Raw genomic sequence first — 17080 nt, 5'->3', positions numbered from 1 at the left:
AGGTCGTTCCCGGTGGCCTGCGCTCAGCTGCAGGGCACCTTGGAACCCCAAGCCACGACGTTTCCAATGGGACAAAGTGCGCTGCAAGGGGAACCTGGGGAGTCATGAGGCCCTAAGGGGAGGCAGGCATGACCTTTATCCGTGGGCCTTTTGATCAGAGCGCCCTCTTTGCTAGATATCGTCAGGGCAGCCTCTTTGGAAGACAGAGGGCAGGTTGTGGACAGTTGTATAGCATCCTTCCTGGTGGCATGTGTCGTAAGGGCTCTGACCTTGCGGAAATGGGCGGGGATGGATGGAGTGGACTCCTGAATGGAACCTTCCCCGGGCGCCTGGGTGGTTCAGTGGGTTGAGCTTCCGACTTGGGCTCAGGTCACGCCCTCGCGGTTCCTGAGTTCCAGGCCTGCGCTGGGCTCTGTGCCCACAGCTCAGGCCCTGGAGCCTGTTTTCAGATTCTGTGTGTCTGGCTCTCTGCTACTCTGCCCCTCCCCCACTGGCGGTCACTGGCTTGCCGGCTTGCTCTCTAGCTCCCTGTGTCTCCAGAGTGAAGAAACATGAACAACTAGGAAATAGAACGTTGCCCGGGGCAGGTGCTGGCCATGGGCACAGCCATTCATTCGCTGTAGTAATGAACTCGACGGTGTTCCTTTAGTGGTATCATTTGAGGTTCTTTGTTTCTTTCACTCATTGTGAGAGACGGAGAGAGAGTGGACGCATGCATGTGTGCCTGTGAGCAGGGATAGGGCAGACAGGGAGGGAGAGAGAGAGGAGGGCCAGCGGTCTCCGCATCGTTAGCGCCCATCTTGAGGTGGGGCTCCTTGTGGAGGCTCAGCCTCACAAACTGTGAGATCGTGACGTGAGCCGAGATCCAGAGCCACATGCTTTTGTTTCTTTTTTAATGTTCACGTCCGAGACGAAGCGAGAGAGACAGAGAGAGCACAAGCGAGGGAGGGGAAGGGAGAGAGAGAGGAAACCCAGAAGGGAATCAGGTTCCAGGCTCTGAGCTGTCAGCACGGAGCACTGGGCGCGACTCAGCTCAGGAACCCTGAGAGCCTGACGGGACCCGAAGTCGGACCATTACCCAGCTGAGTCATCCAGGCGGCCCACAGAGTTGGCAGTGTGTATTTTCAAAAGAAAAAACCGCTACCTTTATATATAGATCTGTCTACCTGTGTGTCCATACGGATACCTGTGTACGTACACATACATGTCTACACATACGTACACATATTCGTGTATGTGTATGTATATGCATATGCACACCCACGCGCGCGCACACACACACACACACATACACACACACAGAAACACACACACACACACACACACACACACACACACACACAGCATGTAAACTGAGCCAAACAGTCTTCTCAGTGGAGACGCAGAGGCAGGAGGGAGGCGTCAGCACAATGTTCCAAATGAAAGGGAAACGTCATTCTCGTATCTATCCGTACGTGCCATGACAGGGAGACACACGTGAGGGTTCTGGTAGGATAGGAAGCTGCTCCCACGGAGAATGCAGGCAAATGGTCCCTATGGAGCCAATGGAACCCTAATGCCCTTGTGGTAGGAGACTGATAAATGAGGCTGAAAACTGGTGACCTTTGGAATGCTAGCAGAGGTCATTTGCATCTGTATAGCATGAGATCATTGACTTTGGCCCTGGGGGGAGAAAGGTTTTGCATCTCTCTTCTCCTAGGTTTGTGGCTTAGTTTTCTCTTCCCCTTGTGCACTTGAAAGAGTCCTGACAGGTCCTGATGGTACACAGTAAGTCCAAGTCACCAGAGTCCAGAGTCCCTTGGTGGGGCTTGTGGGATGGTGTCCTTCCCATGACCATGAAGTCCACAGACAAGTCTTGTGCTTTTGCTGTAAGTCCTGTTTCTACCAGGTCCAGTCTGGGGGTGCCTCGTTGCAAGTCCTCAGGTGAGGACACGTGATGAAGGCTGCCCGTTGGGACTGGCCTTCGATGATCCATATGTCCGTGACTCCCTGCTCTCCTTCCAGGGCTGCGTAGGTTCGTGCCCTTGATGCTCCTTTCGTAGAAAGCCTTGACTGCTTGGTCTCTCTCGTCCTCCTCACCCTGGACGGTAGTCCTGTGGCTCCCCTTGAATCCTCAGGCATACGTTTCCTTGCCCACCTCTGCACACTGGCCCTCCACAGCAGGGTCTGGTACGCCTTGCACGTTCAGTCGATGCTTGCTGCACAATCGCGTGGGTGATGGCCTCTCTCTCTCTCTCTCTCTCTCTCTCTCTCTCTCACCAAAAGAAAGAAACGTTGAAAAGCAATTGAAACCCAAGAAAAGAAAAATGGCACGGAGGATTTGGGATCTGAGGCACACTGGGAAGAAAACATGGGGGTTGGGAGGTAGTGGAGGTGGACAGGCGGTTCCACAGAGTTGAAGGACGTGCCACAGTCAGCGGTGGCACGGTGGACTTGAGGGTGGGACCGCTGGTGGTGCAGTCCAGGTAGGGCCATGGGAAGGGCATGCAGAGCTGAAAAGCACCGGCCTTTCAAGGAGAAGGGAGGTGGAAGGAGTCTCGTGTGCCCAGTGCGTCTCCCTGTCCCGTAGGGCTGCCCTTGCGGTCACGGGTCCCGAGCGAGGAGGGTGCACGGCTGTAGATGTCCACGGTTGGCGGGAATGTGAGGCAGAGTGAAGAAGAAACACAGAGGCCTAGGATGCAAGAGGGATCACTGGGTTCACGTCCAGCCACCTCCCTGGGAAACCAGCTATGCAAAAGGTTCCTGGGTCTCTTGAGGGGTGACAGGGAGGTGTCCACCTTGGGAGGAGACACCTGCCAGGCCCTGTCCCACTGGCCTGGTCTCTGGAGCCCTCTGCCTGGCTCCCGGCTGTCAGGCTGGCGGGCAGTCGGTCAGAGCATCTGGTGGGCACAGGGAGGTGCGGTGGTGCAGACCCTGGCGCCCAGGAGCTGTGCCCCCTGCGGGGGGGGTGGGGGTGGGGGTGGGGGGATGGGACGGTTGGATCCTGGGCCCAAGCAGGTGTGCGGGAGCGCGCGCACGAGTGCGCGCATGCGTGTGGGCCAGGGCCAGAGCCCGGTGAGGGACACAGCTGAGGCTCAGCGGTGCTGTGAGTCCGGGCTCCCAGCCCGCCTGCCGCCCCAAGCCCCCAAGTGTCTGGGCCATCCAGGGACTGACGCCCACCTCAGCCCCCGACCGGGGACATGCTGCTGCCTGGCGCCTGCGACCCGGTAGCCATGGCATTGGCGGTAGGGGTAGCGGTAGTGCTCGCGGGAGCGCTGGCGGGAGCGCAGGCGGGGCCCCGCGTGGAGAAGACTGGGAGCCATGAGCCTCCAGCCTGGGAGGGTGGCGGCCCTGCTGCTCCTGCTGCTCCTGGAGCCAGAGGCCAGGGCGCGGGACGCGCTTCGCGGGCGACTCGGTCTTTGGCCGCGCCGGTGGAGTGCCAGCACTGGCTGGGGCAGAGCGCGATGCGATGCCCCCCGGAGCCCCCGAAAGACCATCTGGGAGAAGCCTAAAGGTGGAGCCGCTGAGACCCACAGCCCCCCTCCAGGACCTGCCTCAGTCGCGGTGCTGCCAAGGTAGGGATCCTAGCGACAAGGTCGCACGTGGCCTTCCCCCCTGCCCCTCTCTGTCTTCCCCTTCCATGACCCCCTACCCCCACCCCCCCCCCCCCCCCCCCGTCCCTGGTACTCCGGGCTTCTTCTTGGGCTCCTTTGCGGCTGCGGTCTGGAGGCCTCAGGAGTGGGCTTTCTGGGTTGGACCCCGGTTCCCTGGAGGAGGAGGGCCCAAGATCGAGTAGGGGGTTAGGCTCAGGCGGTGGGGAGTGGCTCAGGTCGAGAGGGGGGGCGCCCTGAGTGCCCACGGAGGTCTGACTGGGTTAGTGGTTGGCGGGTGGAGGTGGGAACGAACGAAGGAACGAAGGAACGAACGAAGGAAGGAAAGCGTGGACCTGCGGTTGTGGGAAAGTGTCAAGGCAGGGCCAGGGAAGTCGCAGCCATGAGCAGGAGGAATCATTCCTGCCTGTGAAAATGAAGTACAAGGGACCTGAGATTCCAGAGAAACATTCCAGGCAGAGTCAGGGTGGTGGGCCTGAGTTGCTGGAGGCCAGCAGGGGACGGTGTTGAAGGGATTGAGAGTGGAAGCAGCAGGTGAACACAGGCCTCCTGCCTCCCCCCTGCACACCTGCTCTCCTGCCCTGCCCAGCCCCGCCCCGCCCCGCCCCGCCCCGCCCCTGGTGGCAGAGTTGCACCTCCTCTGATGGGGAGGGGGAGATCTCACCCCGCTTGTGGCCAAAGGGGGTCCTCTATCGTGGGAGTCAATGGGACTAGGGGGTAGGAGTCTGGATTAGGGCAAGTGCAACTCCCTGTTGAGCTCTTCATTTGTGAAGGCAATGTGCATTCCATCAATGAACTCGGAGCCAGTGAGCCAGGAATAAGTGGCGCTTCTGTGTTTTAGAGGGTGGTCCAGACTCTTTCCTACGTGGAGATGTGTGCTGAAGAGAACTGGGTGTTGTGGATGGAGTCCAAAGTCATCTCTTTGGGACATGTTGGGTGGGAACGTCTCCTTCGCACTCTGGCGAGGAAGGTGGACGGAAAAGCTCCTTGTCAAAGGCAGACTTGTGGGTTTTGTTCTTCCTAACCGTGGGGCGTGGTGCTTCCCGTTTCCGTGGAGCGCCTCCTGTCCTGCATTCGTTCCGTGTTTCAAGAGTTTCAGTCCTTGGCAATCACATCTCCTCCGGGACTCACCAGGCAGCACGAGGGAGAAGTGACTCGGAGCCCACCGGGTCCCTAGAAACCAGTGCATGTGTACTGGAGCAGGCAGTGCTCCTCTCTCAGCCTCCTTTGGAAATGAGGTCTTGAGCAAAGGGTCTTTCATTGCATGGGTTGTACCTCTCCCCGGTTGTTGGGGGGAGTGTGTGCGCGTGAGTGTGGTGCTGTGGCCCGTGTGGAGTCCGGACCGCGTCAGGGACCCAGTTCTTTGCAAGGAATGCGTTTTGTTGCGTGGGAATGTCTCATTTCACTAGAGAGTTCCAATCCTGTCTGAGAGGCTGAAAACATCCCGAAGGCAGCACCTTGACCTCACTGAAAGCAAAGGCCTAAGAGCAGAGGCTTTCCCACACTTCCATATCGAGCTGACTGGTGCTTTATGTTTTCAGTAAGATGGTGTGGTGTAGGCCACTTGGAGCAGCAGCTCAGGCTCCTAAGCGTCTGTTCGGTCCCCGAGGGGTGAGTTGTGTCTCTCCGGAATGAAGGAGATTATGGTGACCTTGAGTATCATTACCTTCACGATTACCGTGATTATTCTGCCTAAGTCATCGCATGGATCTTGATCCATGAGCTCGCCACGTGAGAGGTTTCCTTGGTAAAGTAGTCGCCGTGCGTGCGTGCGTGTCCTCGAAACTTGGCTGTGGTCCGAACACCTTTGATGCTTTGCAAGTCCTGAAGCGGCTCCACGGGTGTGCAGTCCCTGTTGCCATATAGGGGAGGAGGCAGAGTCTGTTGACCTGTAGCCCGTCCAAGTATCCAGGGAGATGTGCGAGGGCCTCTCCCTGAGGCACTGGGTTCCTAGCCGGCACCACCCAGAATCAGGCAGGGAGGTTGTCTTGATGCCAGCGGGAAGTCCTGAGGAGGGAGGGGGAGCCAGACACCGTCGTCGTCGTCGTCGTCGTCGTCGTCGTCGTCGGGGGAAGAAAGGGATCCCTCCCCTGCCTCACCATCCCCAGCAGTTCCCTAGGTGCTGGCCACGAGGGAGGGGACTGCCTATGCGTGTTTGTTTTCGTTGGTCTTATCCCACCTTGGTAGAGCGCTTAGCCTGTTCCAGGCACTGTTCTGAGCACTTTAGAGATCTATGCTGACGACACAGAGTACCTCGGCAAGGACTCTCGTCCCCGTTCGTGTTTCCAAGGGAAGATGTGAAAGAATGTGTGCCGGGGGTCACTGCTGTGAAGCGGGAGGACTCGAGGCATGAAGCCAGGCAGTCGGACTCCACGTGAGCGTGCTGCACCGCTGGCTTTCCCACTGCTGCCTGTCGAGAGGCGAGAGGCAGGGAAAGCATTTGCACCTAGCGTGCGTGTCCTGCGGGCAGAGGTGGGCTTGGAGACGTGCGTGTGCCCTGAAACGGGGAATCCAACAAAATAGGCTCTAGGGCCTGAGTCACGCTCTCTGCGGGGAACCCTATCATTTCACATCCAGCCTGAGACACTTTGGAGAGTGACATGCGGGACTCTTAGCGAGGGTGGCGGCACAGCGGGGGGCATGGGTCAGCGGGACCTTCCTGGGACACCCCCCCCCCGCCCGCCCCCCCCTCCCCCCCGGTGCTGTGCTCCCCCTGAAACCCAGGCAGGGCTCGAAGGAGGAACAGGCTGTTGATGGCACCATCCCTTCCGCAGGGAGGCTTCTTGGGAGCTGGTGACTGAGGTGACCTTTGCGAGTTCCCCCTCTGAACTGCAGGAGAAGCGGCCGAGGGCCCTCATTTCGTGCGGTCCACACTCCCCGTCGCCCTGTGTGCCAGTTGCCAACGTCGCAGGCGCCCAGGTGGTGAACGTGGTCCCCGAGTAGGGGAACCCCAAGGCCGTTTCTGCGTCCTCAAATGCTAACGTTCTCTGCTTGTGTCCTGCGCCCTGGCTGGTCGGAGACCCTGAGCACAGGGCCTGCAGGAAGGGTGAAGGGTGCGAAGCTGTCTCCTGGTAGGTAGCTGCGGTGAGGTCGTTCCCGGTGGCCTGCGCTCAGCTGCAGGGCACCTTGGAACCCCAAGCCACGACGTTTCCAATGGGACAAAGTGCGCTGCAAGGGGAACCTGGGGAGTCATGAGGCCCTAAGGGGAGGCAGGCATGACCTTTATCCGTGGGCCTTTTGATCAGAGCGCCCTCTTTGCTAGATATCGTCAGGGCAGCCTCTTTGGAAGACAGAGGGCAGGTTGTGGACAGTTGTATAGCATCCTTCCTGGTGGCATGTGTCGTAAGGGCTCTGACCTTGCGGAAATGGGCGGGGATGGATGGAGTGGACTCCTGAATGGAACCTTCCCCGGGCGCCTGGGTGGTTCAGTGGGTTGAGCTTCCGACTTGGGCTCAGGTCACGCCCTCGCGGTTCCTGAGTTCCAGGCCTGCGCTGGGCTCTGTGCCCACAGCTCAGGCCCTGGAGCCTGTTTTCAGATTCTGTGTGTCTGGCTCTCTGCTACTCTGCCCCTCCCCCACTGGCGGTCACTGGCTTGCCGGCTTGCTCTCTAGCTCCCTGTGTCTCCAGAGTGAAGAAACATGAACAACTAGGAAATAGAACGTTGCCCGGGGCAGGTGCTGGCCATGGGCACAGCCATTCATTCGCTGTAGTAATGAACTCGACGGTGTTCCTTTAGTGGTATCATTTGAGGTTCTTTGTTTCTTTCACTCATTGTGAGAGACGGAGAGAGAGTGGACGCATGCATGTGTGCCTGTGAGCAGGGATAGGGCAGACAGGGAGGGAGAGAGAGAGGAGGGCCAGCGGGCTCCGCATCGTTAGCGCCCATCTTGAGGTGGGGCTCCTTGTGGAGGCTCAGCCTCACAAGCTGTGAGATCGTGACGTGAGCCGAGATCCAGAGCCACATGCTTTTGTTTCTTTTTTAATGTTCACGTCCGAGACGAAGCGAGAGAGACAGAGAGAGCACAAGCGAGGGAGGGGAAGGGAGAGAGAGAGGAAACCCAGAAGGGAATCAGGTTCCAGGCTCTGAGCTGTCAGCACGGAGCACTGGGCGCGACTCAGCTCAGGAACCCTGAGAGCCTGACGGGACCCGAAGTCGGACCATTACCCAGCTGAGTCATCCAGGCGGCCCACAGAGTTGGCAGTGTGTATTTTCAAAAGAAAAAACCGCTACCTTTATATATAGATCTGTCTACCTGTGTGTCCATACGGATACCTATGTACGTACACATACATGTCTACACATACGTACACATATTCGTGTATGTGTATGTATATGCATATGCACACCCACGCGCGCGCACACACACACACACACATACACACACACAGAAACACATACACACACACACACACACACACACACACACACACACAGCATGTAAACTGAGCCAAACAGTCTTCTCAGTGGAGACGCAGAGGCAGGAGGGAGGCGTCAGCACAATGTTCCAAATGAAAGGGAAACGTCATTCTCGTATCTATCCGTACGTGCCATGACAGGGAGACACACGTGAGGGTTCTGGTAGGATAGGAAGCTGCTCCCATGGAGAATGCAGGCAAATGGTCCCTATGGAGCCAATGGAACCCTAATGCCCTTGTGGTAGGAGACTGATAAATGAGGCTGAAAACTGGTGACCTTTGGAATGCTAGCAGAGGTCATTTGCATCTGTATAGCATGAGATCATTGACTTTGGCCCTGGGGGGAGAAAGGTTTTGCATCTCTCTTCTCCTAGGTTTGTGGCTTAGTTTTCTCTTCCCCTTGTGCACTTGAAAGAGTCCTGACAGGTCCTGATGGTACACAGTAAGTCCAAGTCACCAGAGTCCAGAGTCCCTTGGTGGGGCTTGTGGGATGGTGTCCTTCCCATGACCATGAAGTCCACAGACAAGTCTTGTGCTTTTGCTGTAAGTCCTGTTTCTACCAGGTCCAGTCTGGGGGTGCCTCGTTGCAAGTCCTCAGGTGAGGACACGTGATGAAGGCTGCCCGTTGGGACTGGCCTTCGATGATCCATATGTCCGTGACTCCCTGCTCTCCTTCCAGGGCTGCGTAGGTTCGTGCCCTTGATGCTCCTTTCGTAGAAAGCCTTGACTGCTTGGTCTCTCTCGTCCTCCTCACCCTGGACGGTAGTCCTGTGGCTCCCCTTGAATCCTCAGGCATACGTTTCCTTGCCCACCTCTGCACACTGGCCCTCCACAGCAGGGTCTGGTACGCCTTGCACGTTCAGTCGATGCTTGCTGCACAATCGCGTGGGTGATGGCCTCTCTCTCTCTCTCTCTCTCTCTCTCTCTCTCTCACCAAAAGAAAGAAACGTTGAAAAGCAATTGAAACCCAAGAAAAGAAAAATGGCACGGAGGATTTGGGATCTGAGGCACACTGGGAAGAAAACATGGGGGTTGGGAGGTAGTGGAGGTGGACAGGCGGTTCCACAGAGTTGAAGGACGTGCCACAGTCAGCGGTGGCACGGTGGACTTGAGGGTGGGACCGCTGGTGGTGCAGTCCAGGTAGGGCCATGGGAAGGGCATGCAGAGCTGAAAAGCACCGGCCTTTCAAGGAGAAGGGAGGTGGAAGGAGTCTCGTGTGCCCAGTGCGTCTCCCTGTCCCGTAGGGCTGCCCTTGCGGTCACGGGTCCCGAGCGAGGAGGGTGCACGGCTGTAGATGTCCACGGTTGGCGGGAATGTGAGGCAGAGTGAAGAAGAAACACAGAGGCCTAGGATGCAAGAGGGATCACTGGGTTCACGTCCAGCCACCTCCCTGGGAAACCAGCTATGCAAAAGGTTCCTGGGTCTCTTGAGGGGTGACAGGGAGGTGTCCACCTTGGGAGGAGACACCTGCCAGGCCCTGTCCCACTGGCCTGGTCTCTGGAGCCCTCTGCCTGGCTCCCGGCTGTCAGGCTGGCGGGCAGTCGGTCAGAGCATCTGGTGGGCACAGGGAGGTGCGGTGGTGCAGACCCTGGCGCCCAGGAGCTGTGCCCCCTGCGGGGGGGGTGGGGGTGGGGGTGGGGGGATGGGACGGTTGGATCCTGGGCCCAAGCAGGTGTGCGGGAGCGCGCGCACGAGTGCGCGCATGCGTGTGGGCCAGGGCCAGAGCCCGGTGAGGGACACAGCTGAGGCTCAGCGGTGCTGTGAGTCCGGGCTCCCAGCCCGCCTGCCGCCCCAAGCCCCCAAGTGTCTGGGCCATCCAGGGACTGACGCCCACCTCAGCCCCCGACCGGGGACATGCTGCTGCCTGGCGCCTGCGACCCGGTAGCCATGGCATTGGCGGTAGGGGTAGCGGTAGTGCTCGCGGGAGCGCTGGCGGGAGCGCAGGCGGGGCCCCGCGTGGAGAAGACTGGGAGCCATGAGCCTCCAGCCTGGGAGGGTGGCGGCCCTGCTGCTCCTGCTGCTCCTGGAGCCAGAGGCCAGGGCGCGGGACGCGCTTCGCGGGCGACTCGGTCTTTGGCCGCGCCGGTGGAGTGCCAGCACTGGCTGGGGCAGAGCGCGATGCGATGCCCCCCGGAGCCCCCGAAAGACCATCTGGGAGAAGCCTAAAGGTGGAGCCGCTGAGACCCACAGCCCCCCTCCAGGACCTGCCTCAGTCGCGGTGCTGCCAAGGTAGGGATCCTAGCGACAAGGTCGCACGTGGCCTTCCCCCCTGCCCCTCTCTGTCTTCCCCTTCCATGACCCCCTACCCCCACCCCCCACCCCCCCCCCCCCCCCGTCCCTGGTGCACCGGGCTTCTTCTTGGGCTCCTTTGCGGCTGCGGTCTGGAGGCCTCAGGAGTGGGCTTTCTGGGTTGGACCCCGGTTCCCTGGAGGAGGAGGGCCCAAGATCGAGTAGGGGGTTAGGCTCAGGCGGTGGGGAGTGGCTCAGGTCGAGAGGGGGGGCGCCCTGAGTGCCCACGGAGGTCTGACTGGGTTAGTGGTTGGCGGGTGGAGGTGGGAACGAACGAAGGAACGAAGGAACGAACGAAGGAAGGAAAGCGTGGACCTGCGGTTGTGGGAAAGTGTCAAGGCAGGGCCAGGGAAGTCGCAGCCATGAGCAGGAGGAATCATTCCTGCCTGTGAAAATGAAGTACAAGGGACCTGAGATTCCAGAGAAACATTCCAGGCAGAGTCAGGGTGGTGGGCCTGAGTTGCTGGAGGCCAGCAGGGGACGGTGTTGAAGGGATTGAGAGTGGAAGCAGCAGGTGAACACAGGCCTCCTGCCTCCCCCCTGCACACCTGCTCTCCTGCCCTGCCCAGCCCCGCCCCGCCCCGCCCCGCCCCGCCCCTGGTGGCAGAGTTGCACCTCCTCTGATGGGGAGGGGGAGATCTCACCCCGCTTGTGGCCAAAGGGGGTCCTCTATCGTGGGAGTCAATGGGACTAGGGGGTAGGAGTCTGGATTAGGGCAAGTGCAACTCCCTGTTGAGCTCTTCATTTGTGAAGGCAATGTGCATTCCATCAATGAACTCGGAGCCAGTGAGCCAGGAATAAGTGGCGCTTCTGTGTTTTAGAGGGTGGTCCAGACTCTTTCCTACGTGGAGATGTGTGCTGAAGAGAACTGGGTGTTGTGGATGGAGTCCAAAGTCATCTCTTTGGGACATGTTGGGTGGGAACGTCTCCTTCGCACTCTGGCGAGGAAGGTGGACGGAAAAGCTCCTTGTCAAAGGCAGACTTGTGGGTTTTGTTCTTCCTAACCGTGGGGCGTGGTGCTTCCCGTTTCCGTGGAGCGCCTCCTGTCCTGCATTCGTTCCGTGTTTCAAGAGTTTCAGTCCTTGGCAATCACATCTCCTCCGGGACTCACCAGGCAGCACGAGGGAGAAGTGACTCGGAGCCCACCGGGTCCCTAGAAACCAGTGCATGTGTACTGGAGCAGGCAGTGCTCCTCTCTCAGCCTCCTTTGGAAATGAGGTCTTGAGCAAAGGGTCTTTCATTGCATGGGTTGTACCTCTCCCCGGTTGTTGGGGGGAGTGTGTGCGCGTGAGTGTGGTGCTGTGGCCCGTGTGGAGTCCGGACCGCGTCAGGGACCCAGTTCTTTGCAAGGAATGCGTTTTGTTGCGTGGGAATGTCTCATTTCACTAGAGAGTTCCAATCCTGTCTGAGAGGCTGAAAACATCCCGAAGGCAGCACCTTGACCTCACTGAAAGCAAAGGCCTAAGAGCAGAGGCTTTCCCACACTTCCATATCGAGCTGACTGGTGCTTTATGTTTTCAGTAAGATGGTGTGGTGTAGGCCACTTGGAGCAGCAGCTCAGGCTCCTAAGCGTCTGTTCGGTCCCCGAGGGGTGAGTTGTGTCTCTCCGGAATGAAGGAGATTATGGTGACCTTGAGTATCATTACCTTCACGATTACCGTGATTATTCTGCCTAAGTCATCGCATGGATCTTGATCCATGAGCTCGCCACGTGAGAGGTTTCCTTGGTAAAGTAGTCGCCGTGCGTGCGTGCGTGTCCTCGAAACTTGGCTGTGGTCCGAACACCTTTGATGCTTTGCAAGTCCTGAAGCGGCTCCACGGGTGTGCAGTCCCTGTTGCCATATAGGGGAGGAGGCAGAGTCTGTTGACCTGTAGCCCGTCCAAGTATCCAGGGAGATGTGCGAGGGCCTCTCCCTGAGGCACTGGGTTCCTAGCCGGCACCACCCAGAATCAGGCAGGGAGGTTGTCTTGATGCCAGCGGGAAGTCCTGAGGAGGGAGGGGGAGCCAGACACCGTCGTCGTCGTCGTCGTCGTCGTCGTCGTCGGGGGAAGAAAGGGATCCCTCCCCTGCCTCACCATCCCCAGCAGTTCCCTAGGTGCTGGCCACGAGGGAGGGGACTGCCTATGCGTGTTTGTTTTCGTTGGTCTTATCCCACCTTGGTAGAGCGCTTAGCCTGTTCCAGGCACTGTTCTGAGCACTTTAGAGATCTATGCTGACGACACAGAGTACCTCGGCAAGGACTCTCGTCCCCGTTCGTGTTTCCAAGGGAAGATGTGAAAGAATGTGTGCCGGGGGTCACTGCTGTGAAGCGGGAGGACTCGAGGCATGAAGCCAGGCAGTCGGACTCCACGTGAGCGTGCTGCACCGCTGGCTTTCCCACTGCTGCCTGTCGAGAGGCGAGAGGCAGGGAAAGCATTTGCACCTAGCGTGCGTGTCCTGCGGGCAGAGGTGGGCTTGGAGACGTGCGTGTGCCCTGAAACGGGGAATCCAACAAAATAGGCTCTAGGGCCTGAGTCACGCTCTCTGCGGGGAACCCTATCATTTCACATCCAGCCTGAGACACTTTGGAGAGTGACATGCGGGACTCTTAGCGAGGGTGGCGGCACAGCGGGGGGCATGGGTCAGCGGGACCTTCCTGGGACACCCCCCCCCCCGCCCGCCCCCCCCTCCCCCCCGGTGCTGTGCTCCCCCTGAAACCCAGGCAGGGCTCGAAGGAGGAACAGGCTGTTGATGGCACCATCCCTTCCGCAGGGAGGCTTCTTGGGAGCTGGTGACTGAGGTGACCTTTGCGAGTTCCCCCTCTGAACTGCAGGAGAAGCGGCCGAGGGCCCTCATTTCGTGCGGTCCACACTCCCCGTCGCCCTGTGTGCCAGTTGCCAACGTCGCAGGCGCCCAGGTGGTGAACGTGGTCCCCGAGTAGGGGAACCCCAAGGCCGTTTCTGCGTCCTCAAATGCTAACGTTCTCTGCTTGTGTCCTGCGCCCTGGCTGGTCCGAGACCCTGAGCACAGGGCCTGCAGGAAGGGTGAAGGGTGCGAAGCTGTCTCCTGGTAGGTAGCTGCGGTGAGGTCGTTCCCGGTGGCCTGCGCTCAGCTGCAGGGCACCTTGGAACCCCAAGCCACGACGTTTCCAATGGGACAAAGTGCGCTGCAAGGGGAACCTGGGGAGTCATGAGGCCCTAAGGGGAGGCAGGCATGACCTTTATCCGTGGGCCTTTTGATCAGAGCGCCCTCTTTGCTAGATATCGTCAGGGCAGCCTCTTTGGAAGACAGAGGGCAGGTTGTGGACAGTTGTATAGCATCCTTCCTGGTGGCATGTGTCGTAAGGGCTCTGACCTTGCGGAAATGGGCGGGGATGGATGGAGTGGACTCCTGAATGGAACCTTCCCCGGGCGCCTGGGTGGTTCAGTGGGTTGAGCTTCCGACTTGGGCTCAGGTCACGCCCTCGCGGTTCCTGAGTTCCAGGCCTGCGCTGGGCTCTGTGCCCACAGCTCAGGCCCTGGAGCCTGTTTTCAGATTCTGTGTGTCTGGCTCTCTGCTACTCTGCCCCTCCCCCACTGGCGGTCACTGGCTTGCCGGCTTGCTCTCTAGCTCCCTGTGTCTCCAGAGTGAAGAAACATGAACAACTAGGAAATAGAACGTTGCCCGGGGCAGGTGCTGGCCATGGGCACAGCCATTCATTCGCTGTAGTAATGAACTCGACGGTGTTCCTTTAGTGGTATCATTTGAGGTTCTTTGTTTCTTTCACTCATTGTGAGAGACGGAGAGAGAGTGGACGCATGCATGTGTGCCTGTGAGCAGGGATAGGGCAGACAGGGAGGGAGAGAGAGAGGAGGGCCAGCGGTCTCCGCATCGTTAGCGCCCATCTTGAGGTGGGGCTCCTTGTGGAGGCTCAGCCTCACAAGCTGTGAGATCGTGACGTGAGCCGAGATCCAGAGCCACATGCTTTTGTTTCTTTTTTAATGTTCACGTCCGAGACGAAGCGAGAGAGACAGAGAGAGCACAAGCGAGGGAGGGGCAGGGAGAGAGAGAGGAAACCCAGAAGGGAATCAGGTTCCAGGCTCTGAGCTGTCAGCACGGAGCACTGGGCGCGACTCAGCTCAGGAACCCTGAGAGCCTGACGGGACCCGAAGTCGGACCATTACCCAGCTGAGTCATCCAGGCGGCCCACAGAGTTGGCAGTGTGTATTTTCAAAAGAAAAAACCGCTACCTTTATATATAGATCTGTCTACCTGTGTGTCCATACGGATACCTATGTACGTACACATACATGTCTACACATACGTACACATATTCGTGTATGTGTATGTATATGCATATGCACACCCACGCGGGCGCGCGCGCGCACACACACACACACAGAAACACATACACACACACACACACACACACACACACACACACACAGCATGTAAACTGAGCCAAACAGTCTTCTCAGTGGAGACGCAGAGGCAGGAGGGAGGCGTCAGCACAATGTTCCAAATGAAAGGGAAACGTCATTCTCGTATCTATCCGTACGTGCCATGACAGGGAGACACACGTGAGGGTTCTGGTAGGATAGGAAGCTGCTCCCATGGAGAATGCAGGCAAATGGTCCCTATGGAGCCAATGGAACCCTAATGCCCTTGTGGTAGGAGACTGATAAATGAGGCTGAAAACTGGTGACCTTTGGAATGCTAGCAGAGGTCATTTGCATCTGTATAGCATGAGATCATTGACTTTGGCCCTGGGGGGAGAAAGGTTTTGCATCTCTCTTCTCCTAGGTTTGTGGCTTAGTTTTCTCTTCCCCTTGTGCACTTGAAAGAGTCCTGACAGGTCCTGATGGTACACAGTAAGTCCAAGTCACCAGAGTCCAGAGTCCCTTGGTGGGGCTTGTGGGATGGTGTCCTTCCCATGACCATGAAGTCCACAGACAAGTCTTGTGCTTTTGCTGTAAGTCCTGTTTCTACCAGGTCCAGTCTGGGGGTGCCTCGTTGCAAGTCCTCAGGTGAGGACACGTGATGAAGGCTGCCCGTTGGGACTGGCCTTCGATGATCCATATGTCCGTGACTCCCTGCTCTCCTTCCAGGGCTGCGTAGGTTCGTGCCCTTGATGCTCCTTTCGTAGAAAGCCTTGACTGCTTGGTCTCTCTCGTCCTCCTCACCCTGGACGGTAGTCCTGTGGCTCCCCTTGAATCCTCAGGCATACGTTTCCTTGCCCACCTCTGCACACTGGCCCTCCACAGCAGGGTCTGGTACGCCTTGCACGTTCAGTCGATGCTTGCTGCACAATCGCGTGGGTGATGGCCTCTCTCTCACTCTCTCTCTCTCTCTCTCTCTCTCTCACCAAAAGAAAGAAACGTTGAAAAGCAATTGAAACCCAAGAAAAGAAAAATGGCACGGAGGATTTGGGATCTGAGGCACACTGGGAAGAAAACATGGGGGTTGGGAGGTAGTGGAGGTGGACAGGCGGTTCCACAGAGTTGAAGGACGTGCCACAGTCAGCGGTGGCACGGTGGACTTGAGGGTGGGACCGCTGGTGGTGCAGTCCAGGTAGGGCCATGGGAAGGGCATGCAGAGCTGAAAAGCACCGGCCTTTCAAGGAGAAGGGAGGTGGAAGGAGTCTCGTGTGCCCAGTGCGTCTCCCTGTCCCGTAGGGCTGCCCTTGCGGTCACGGGTCCCGAGCGAGGAGGGTGCACGGCTGTAGATGTCCACGGTTGGCGGGAATGTGAGGCAGAGTGAAGAAGAAACACAGAGGCCTAGGATGCAAGAGGGATCACTGGGTTCACGTCCAGCCACCTCCCTGGGAAACCAGCTATGCAAAAGGTTCCTGGGTCTCTTGAGGGGTGACAGGGAGGTGTCCACCTTGGGAGGAGACACCTGCCAGGCCCTGTCCCACTGGCCTGGTCTCTGGAGCCCTCTGCCTGGCTCCCGGCTGTCAGGCTGGCGGGCAGTCGGTCAGAGCATCTGGTGGGCACAGGGAGGTGCGGTGGTGCAGACCCTGGCGCCCAGGAGCTGTGCCCCCTGCGGGGGGGGTGGGGGTGGGGGTGGGGGGATGGGACGGTTGGATCCTGGGCCCAAGCAGGTGTGCGGGAGCGCGCGCACGAGTGCGCGCATGCGTGTGGGCCAGGGCCAGAGCCCGGTGAGGGACACAGCTGAGGCTCAGCGGTGCTGTGAGTCCGGGCTCCCAGCCCGCCTGCCGCCCCAAGCCCCCAAGTGTCTGGGCCATCCAGGGACTGACGCCCACCTCAGCCCCCGACCGGGGACATGCTGCTGCCTGGCGCCTGCGACCCGGTAGCCATGGCATTGGCGGTAGGGGTAGCGGTAGTGCTCGCGGGAGCGCTGGCGGGAGCGCAGGCGGGGCCCCGCGTGGAGAAGACTGGGAGCCATGAGCCTCCAGCCTGGGAGGGTGGCGGCCCTGCTGCTCCTGCTGCTCCTGGAGCCAGAGGCCAGGGCGCGGGACGCGCTTCGCGGGCGCCTCGGTCTTTGGCCGCGCCGGTGGAGTGCCAGCACTGGCTGGGGCAGAGCGCGATGCGATGCCCCCCGGAGCCCCCGAAAGACCATCTGGGAGAAGCCTAAAGGTGGAGCCGCTGAGACCCACAGCCTCCCTCCAGGACCTGCCTCAGTCGCGGTGCTGCCAAGGTAGGGATCCTAGCGACAAGGTCGCACGTGGCCTTCCCCCCTGCCCCTCTCTGTCTTCCCCTTCCATGACCCCCTACCCCCACCCCCCCCCCCCGTCCCTGGTGCACCGGGCTTCTTCTTGGGCTCCTTTGCGGCTGCGGTCTGGAGGCCTCAGGAGTGGGCTTTC

The 17080-nt window shown here is 59.1% G+C and overlaps 3 long non-coding RNA genes across 3 annotated transcripts; all 3 read right to left on the bottom strand.

The window, feature by feature from the left end:
• Positions 1-251: 251 nt before the first annotated feature.
• LOC123606220 lies at positions 252-3388 on the bottom strand. Its single transcript, XR_006716171.1, has 2 exons — positions 1409-3388; positions 252-680 (listed from the first exon to the last, which is right to left on the bottom strand). It is a non-coding gene; the product is annotated as an uncharacterized LOC123606220 (long non-coding RNA).
• A 3540-nt stretch (positions 3389-6928) lies between these two features.
• LOC123606222 lies at positions 6929-10069 on the bottom strand. The gene is made up of 2 exons (XR_006716173.1): positions 8090-10069; positions 6929-7357 (listed from the first exon to the last, which is right to left on the bottom strand). It is a non-coding gene; the product is annotated as an uncharacterized LOC123606222 (long non-coding RNA).
• Positions 10070-13611: 3542 nt separating this feature from the next.
• On the bottom strand, positions 13612-16717 carry LOC123606223. Its single transcript, XR_006716174.1, has 2 exons — positions 14767-16717; positions 13612-14040 (listed from the first exon to the last, which is right to left on the bottom strand). It is a non-coding gene; the product is annotated as an uncharacterized LOC123606223 (long non-coding RNA).
• Positions 16718-17080: the final 363 nt, after the last annotated feature.

This window comes from Leopardus geoffroyi, chromosome A2, assembly GCF_018350155.1.
Source record: "Leopardus geoffroyi isolate Oge1 chromosome A2, O.geoffroyi_Oge1_pat1.0, whole genome shotgun sequence".
Lineage (NCBI taxonomy): Eukaryota > Metazoa > Chordata > Mammalia > Carnivora > Felidae > Leopardus > Leopardus geoffroyi.
The sequence above is the reverse complement of the archived record's forward strand: the minus strand, read 5'-3'. Positions and strand labels throughout refer to the sequence as shown.